Raw genomic sequence first — 7,948 nt, 5'->3', positions numbered from 1 at the left:
GGTCTCAACATTTTTATTAGTCCTGCCTTTAGACTTTGTCATTATAAAAAGATTCCCTTTGGTTCTGTTAGAAATAAATTTTGGTTAGGAAGTAAATATTGGTAGACTTATTCTTGGTTATTGAGTTTTATTTTCAGTGATTAAAAAGTGAATGAGAAAAATGTTATTGAAAATTTAACAGAGTAAATGTAAACTGTTTCCTTGAGTTGTCATAAAAACATGTTTAAAACAGCATTTCCAGGCCAATAATGAGAGTCGTGTCACAAACCAGGGATGACGATTGATTTTATTCTGTGCTCCTGAGGTCTATTTTTAAATAGCATATACACATATTGTAAAGGAGAGCATCCTCAATTGTGTGTATACAGTGCGTGTACTTGCATGTGTAAATAGCAGTCATGAAGTAATATTTTGGGCACCACAAATCTGAGAATCTAAGATTAAGATGTGGAATTAAGATGTGGAATTACAGTAAAGATGCCAAAGAGGGAGAGGGAGAGAAAAAAGTGAACAGAAAAAAACCCAATAGTATTATTTCTTCCTATGCAGTGTCGGTAAAATGGTAAAAGGAGGTTTTTATTACACACAACTAAAAGGGACCAATTAAAGTGTGGAAAAAGTGCTCCTTTGCATAGTCAAATGCTAGGCAGGGAAATATAATGTCGCCAGAAATTACTATAGCAAGTTTCAGCAGAGGATTGCAGAACAATAAGGCCTTGTTAATTCCATACTAGTTTATTCAAGTAGTGTGTAATTCAAAGCAATTGCTGCTCCCCAGGCAGGAATTTACAATTGCTACATTTGAAGGGAGGATAATGTGTCATTCCAAGGGGAAATCAGGCCTGGAAAGGGCCTCGTGGTTGGAGAACTTCATATGTCCCAAAACAGCTCCAAAGCAGGCCAAGTAAAACAACATGATTGAGAACCACCCTGTGAAGTCAGTCTTCCTCGAACTGAGCTGTATTTCCCTTGCTTCTCTCCTGCCTTTTTGGTGGATGGCAAAATGTCCCCAAAGCAAGGAGCAACGGAGGAAGGCAGAGAAACTCAAGTCCGGGATAAGCTAGCACTTAGAAAGTGACCTCCTCGCCCCCTGGCAAGGGCATACAAGTTCATTCAAGAGAACTTCGTCATCCCTTTATAGGCCGTATGTATATTTAATTGATAATGATGGTGAATACAGAGCATCCTCCCTTGGCAAAAAAACACTGGACAAGTGTCAGACATGAGTCAACTGCAAGAGGAGGCTTGAATCATAATGTATTTTGAAGAGTTTTGGTCAATAAGCCTTCAGAGAACAATCTTCCTCCAGTTTTACAGTGTCATTTTTGTGGAATTAAATGTGAACAGCTGAAAATTCCATGATTTTTAAAAACTCAGCTTTGATTCCAATGATTGATTGATCCAGGCTTCCAGGGACACCAAGCTATGTCAGTGCCCCAACAACATTGTGAGGCCATGCTGAGTGGCTAGTTCCCGTGAACTAGCTAATTAGGTGAATAAATAAATATACGAGTGGTGAAACCCTTAGGTAAAATCTACCTGAAATGGGGCCATTTTTTACCTGAGAGCTGCCTGTTAGACACTCAGGAAACCGATAAGCAAGACCCTTAGATGAGACACCTCAGCAGGTTTGGATTCAAATGACCATTTTACGGTGTGGTTTCTGAGCTGCGGTTACATGCTGTAACATGCATTCAGTTAGCATTAAAGTGCTATTATGACAGAAGATTTATTGCTCACCAAGTATCTATATGCTTCCCCACAATCCCAGCCCCTCTGTAGTTTGTTCTGTCCAACCACTGAGACAGAAGTGACATATGTCACTTTCAAGCTGAGGCATAGAAAAGCAGGTATGAATTCTCCATGTGTTCTCTTCCTCTACTGCCAGGATGGTGGAGGCCTAAGACTCCAGTGATACAGCTCCAAATGTCAGAGCCTCTATCAACCAGGGGTCTTGAGCAAGATTCCCTTGTCTCCACCTCCTGCCTCGGCCACATAATGAAAAGAATAAATTTTTGTTGTGTTAAGACAAGGTTCTGGGCTTAATTTGTTGCGGCAGCATAGTCTAGGCTAATACAACGGCTTTTCTAGATCTTTTTGTAAAAAAAGAAACTCCACCAGGAGAAAGGACGAGCAATCTGAGTTATGCAGTCCTTGAAGGAGCTACTCTTTGCATCACGTGCCCCAAAGTTGTTCCACCCCATCCGCTGTCACTGTCCCTTCAGGGAATGGTGAAGGAGGAAGTGAGGAGGAGCTCTGGTCAGCTGGGGGTTGATGTATGACAGTTCCCTTCTGACGGTTTCTCTTCTTATTCACCAGCCTCCTCTTGGGATGTTAGGCTTGCTGAACATGCGGTACAAATCAGTGAAATTATTCATTGTGGTTTTCATCTGAGTGAGCTAGTTTCCGCTCCTAAGAAGGGTCTTAACAAAACAGGAAGTTTTTCTTGGATCTAGAAATGGAACTCTGCCTTCTGACATTAGTTTTTACCAACTTCTGCAAATCTCTATTTTCCTACTTCCCTGTCAGAGGGTGAGGGAAGTAGAAGAGACTAGATAAAACCAGAAAATGCTGATTTTAGTAGTAGAGTTAGGGCTGATTTGGAGGGGAGGAGGGGCAGGTAAAATGGCAGCCGGACCAGGCCAAACCACATCCCCTTTGTCTGACCACTTTGTCTCCTACCTCTTCCCCCACTTTGGCCTTGGTGAGAAGGCATGAAGGGCAGAGAACACTGTGGTAGTGGATAGCCACTCCTTGATAGTAACCCTTGACATAATCCCAGCCAATTGGACTCCACGCGGCGGGAACATGTCTGTCTGGTTCTCAATACCTGCCACACAGAGGGCACCCGCGAGAACTTCAAGGAATACTTGCTTCTCATGACTGTCTTATAATATAATTAATTTCTATTTGATGGATGGACAAATGGAAACATTAAGAATTTGTTACTTACTCAGGGTCACACGGGTCAATTAAGAGGTGGAACTAAAATCCAAGTCTCCCAATTTCTATTTTCTTTCCACTATATGACAGGTTAGATTTCAAGTCCTCTCCCACCCCACCCCACACAATAATACAGACCACTTATCATTACCACCATCATGTAATGTCAATTACCACCTCAAGGTTTTATGTTATTTATGTCTACATTTGTATTAGGCATAATTTCTATTTGTATTTCTCTCATCATAATTTGTATTTCTCTCAGAAAAGACACCAAAATCCTAACATCATTATCACTGGGGGATGGAGTCTCAGGCTGCTAATTCTTCAGTTCTTACTATTTTGTATTTTCTATTTTTTTCCCCAAGAATAAACATGTATTACCCATGCTATCCAAAAATAACAGAGGGAATAAAACTGCCTCTAGTTTTCAATGTTTTCTGCACATAGGGAATTCCATGGGCTTCTAGCTCAGCACTTTGAATTCTTATTAAGTAGGTTTGCAGTGGAAAACCACAGAAGGGGAATTATGGCAGAAATTGCTACTTGTCCTCCAGTCTGTATTTCTTTTCTTACATAATAGAATTTCTAGCTAGACACATGGTCACCAAATTTCCCAGCCTCCCTTGCAGCTAGATGTGGCCTAAGTTGGGAGTAGACGTTGATGTATGCAACATCCAGATTGTTGCCCTTAAAGGAGAATGTCTTCACCTTCTCCCTTTCTGCTGGAATGTAGATGTGAGAGTTGGAGCTGCAGCGGCTATCTTGGGAGTCATGTATTGAGGAATGTAAATAGAAGCCATGTATTGAGGGTGGCAGTACAATGAGAAAAAGATACTCGGCCCCTGACACTGCTGAACAGCCACTGTATTTTGGCATCTCTTTGGTTGTTGAACATTTATCCTAAGCAATACCTCATCATCCTAAGTAATACCAGATCTAAACATATAGCAAAACAGTGCCTTGACTTCCTGATTCTGAAAATGAATGTGCCCTTTGTAAAGAATGTACAATTGAGTTACTCAAGCTTTTTGTTTATGGGCACAAGGACCCAATTCTACCTCAGTGATCAAGAGTGAGTCCTTATTCCAGAACATGTTATATAATAGGAATGGTGAAGACACTGGAAATTCATCTGGTATTTACAGCAGATCATGTGTACTTGGTTCTTAGTTTCCAGCTTTCTGCCTGACACTGACCAACCCTCCTTTTGTCCCCCCCGTCCCTGAATTCAGAATTAGTGCCTATGGTGCCAAGGGTTTTGTGTGGGAGGGCTGCCCAAATGAGATTTCTTGCCTTCTAGCCTCTCGGGCAATGTGGTAAATTCAAGGCCACAACTGCAACTTACTACGAATTCAAACGAATTTCTGACAACTGTAATTACTCATTTATTAACATACAGGATAAGTTAAGATGACTACAGGTAAGCCATGGAGCAGCAACTTCTTAATAGAAATTCTGAACTTTTTGGATGGCTCTTTGGAACACAAAATTTGCTTACCTTCTGAGCTGAGTTGCTCATCGGCGAGGATCTAGCAAGAGACTCTAGTCCATGATGTTCTTGGGTCACGCTGAGCCCCTTTATAATCTATAACCAGAACGCCCTAATTTAAACAGAGGTTGCTGAACCCCCCCCCAACCCAAGTTAATTAGCAGCTCTGGTCTACTCATGGAAGTTTGTAACCCATCCAGGCTCCTTCCAGATTAAAATATCCAATTAAATGCTGGATATATTTCATTGTTGTGTCTGAAAAATTCCATCACGACTTCCAAGGTTATTATCTGATACCATGGTTGAGGTACTAGATGTTATTTCATTTTCCCAATTTTTCAAATAAGGAATTCAAAAAGTCACACAGCAGCATCAGGATTTAAACCTTCCTCTGTTTGAGGCCAAAGCCCATTTTGTTTCCAACCCTCACTAAGCAGAGTTCAGAGGCTGGAACCGCCACCTGACAGCATTCTAGCCCCGTCAGCATCTTCACTGAGCAGCTTTGTTATTTGCTGTAAACAGTTGTAAATTCCCGGAACCGTGGACACACCCATATAAAAACATTAATTACTAAAATGCCTCATAAAACCAAATGTAAATGAACAGTGAATTGAAGTCCCACTGGAATTCTGTCTCTGGATCCCCTCCACGAGCACAGATAACTGAGAACTGACAAGATTTAATTTTCCTTAAATTATATCTAGTCAGATCTCTCAAATCTGACCCCTTCTGTCATTTTGTGAAACTTTTTAATTATGACAAAATGATGATTGATGCTATGCTTTAAGCTGCTTTCCAAATTGAAACATATTTTGCTAAGGGAGAAACTGAGGCTTGTTTAAATAACAGAACTTCTCCCAGCCCCCTAAGTTTCGCTGAAACTGTTGCAGAGGATACACATATGGACAACTCTGTTAGTGCTTATTCCTTCTAAAAGTTCCAGAAACCACAGCTTCTGGTGAAGTGTCCTGCTGGAACAGCAGGCTTTAAGAAAACAGCCAAAAAAATCCCACTGGGATGAAAGAGGCTCATTTGTTTTCAAGTTGTGGCCCTTCCACCCTCCAGGGGCCCCTCCCCCATGCCTGTGTCTGCCGCTTTGATTTATAATCTTTCACCCACACAAGCCTTGGCATTTGCTGGGATCCTACAATGAGGTTAAGGTGTTAACCTGGAGGAAGCTTTTAAGGACAAGAGCAAGTTGGGGGTGGGGGAAGGAGGGAGAGTTAGAGAGAGGAAAAGCAATTAGGAGACCAGATGCTTGGCATAAGTGAATGAGCACATATGTTGGTAAGGCCCAGCTGATTGAAGGGCTGCTGAATGTGGGTTTGGTGGCCAAGACCGTGCCTTTGGTTCTGCGGCACAGCTTCCAGTGGGAAAGCTCATTGCCCAATGCGCTGTGACCAGGACGGCCAGCATGTGAACACTCCTCCCCTTTTGTCAAGATTTCTTTTATATGCTTGCACAGCCAGATCTCAGTGTTCCCAGCTGTAAGGCCTGGGATTCCCAGTGTATCCCCTGGGGCGTAAATAATAGCAGCTGCAATCTTCTGCCAGAAAAGAACTTGCTGCCCCAGCTTGGAGTTTCAGTGGATGCTGAGTGCAAGTTTTTCTGAAACACAAAATATGCTACCCCATCAGCCAACCTTTGAAAACTGCAAGGTGCCAAGCAAACGAGAACCATCACGGTTCTAATAAGTATCATTATGGCAGGGCTAGATAGGTGGGCTTTCTTGAAAAGGAGGAAGCCTCAGAACTGATGGATGAGTAGTGCCTGCAGGGAGTTGTAAGATTCTCTTTGCACTTCCCGACTGCGTACCTCAAACACTTTGGAAAGTGTTTCTGTTGCAGCGTTGAGGCCATGGGTTCTAGAGGCTGACTCAGGTTAGAAGTCTGGCTCTGACACTAACTGTCCAGGTGACCTAGTGCAATTTTCTCCTCTGGAAAATGGGGATGATACCTCTACCTTACTGGATTGTGGTTGTGAGAGTTGTAAGTAATGTATGTAAAACGCTTAACATAGTGTCCAAGTATATAATTGAGGCTCAATAAATGGTTAGCTGAGGCTGTTCATAAGAAAAGTAATCTGGTTTAGCACTGAGGCAGTGGAAGAGAAAGAGAAACAGCAGTGACATGTCTAATATAAGACACTTAAGAAAAGATAAGCATGAGGATATTTATTTTATACAGGACCAACCCAAGAGTCCAGAGAGACTTGGGGAGTCAGAAGCACCCAATATTTTTTTCAGGTAACTGGGTTCTTGGGGAGCCCAGGAGGTAGAGATGTTAAGCACCAAAGTCCATTCTGTCAATGCAGAAAAAGAACTATAGATGGTCTCCTACAATATCTGGAGAGAGAAGGTAATTCTTGGACGGTGTCAGAGGAAATAAATTTTATCTTGTGTAGCCTAAACAATGGTAGAATTAGGTGAGAATGGATGAGAATTCTGGAACCTACTACTTTCATTGATTTGTAAATCCTGATTTACATGGGTTCCATAAAGTCAATCATGCTGCTTTCACATTTGTACACTGATAACACAAACACTGTCCACAGCCTGTTCAGGAACACACTAATTCAGAAAAAGGCACTTGGAGCCTCTGGCTTAAAATACAGAAGTTTGAATCCAAATCTTTAAATTTTTAGACTAATTATTTTCTCTATCATTCTGCATCTTCTATATTTTCTAAGATCTACCACATAACCATTTACCTTGAACATGAAAACAAGACAAATATTTCTCAACAGTGTGCAATGATAGGCACTGTGAAGAATGCAAAGGAATTAAACATGCTACCAGACTTCAGAATTGGCATGAACTGACCAGAGATTATCATCATACCTAGGCTTGTATTCTTTATTTTTTTGAGCCACTCTTTAACATTCTTCACACTCCCCAACTAGCAGATTATGACTGAGTTGAGTGATTGCTGTCTTCAAGCATGTTTAATATTGACTGGATCTATATATATATGTAAAAAATAGCTAGCAACTATTGAGCTCCTACTAAGTGCAGGGCATCCATATTATATGTATCAATTCATTTAGTCCTCAGAAGAACCCTATATGGTTCTTATGATCATCATCCTCATTTTAAAGATGAGGAAATTGAAGCCTAGAGATTAAGGAACTAGTGCAAGGTAACAGCCTAGTGAGTTTCGTGGCTAGGAAATAACGTTTAGGTACAGAGAGGGGTAAGTCTCTTTGGATGCCAGGAAAAGAAGCAAGATCAATCACACTGGGAAGGTGGACTGAAATTTACATTTTATTCTCTTCCAGCTAAGGGCCCAATAAGGAAAAGCTATGCTTTCATCACTTACAAATAATGCAGTAGAGGGCGCCAAATATACAAGCTGTAACTTTAAAATTGTTTGGATAATGCAGTTCCCACAGTGCTACAAGATATATAATCAGTAATGGATTCAAGCCAAAAGGCCCTCCCAAAGAGTATGACGCAGTTTGATAATTAAGAAGCTGTATTTTGATCCCCTCAATTAAAAAAAAGAAGAACCTCAT

Source organism: Diceros bicornis, chromosome 3 (genome assembly GCF_020826845.1).
Source record: "Diceros bicornis minor isolate mBicDic1 chromosome 3, mDicBic1.mat.cur, whole genome shotgun sequence".
NCBI classification, from domain to species: domain Eukaryota; kingdom Metazoa; phylum Chordata; class Mammalia; order Perissodactyla; family Rhinocerotidae; genus Diceros; species Diceros bicornis.
This window is presented reverse-complemented; position numbering follows the sequence as displayed.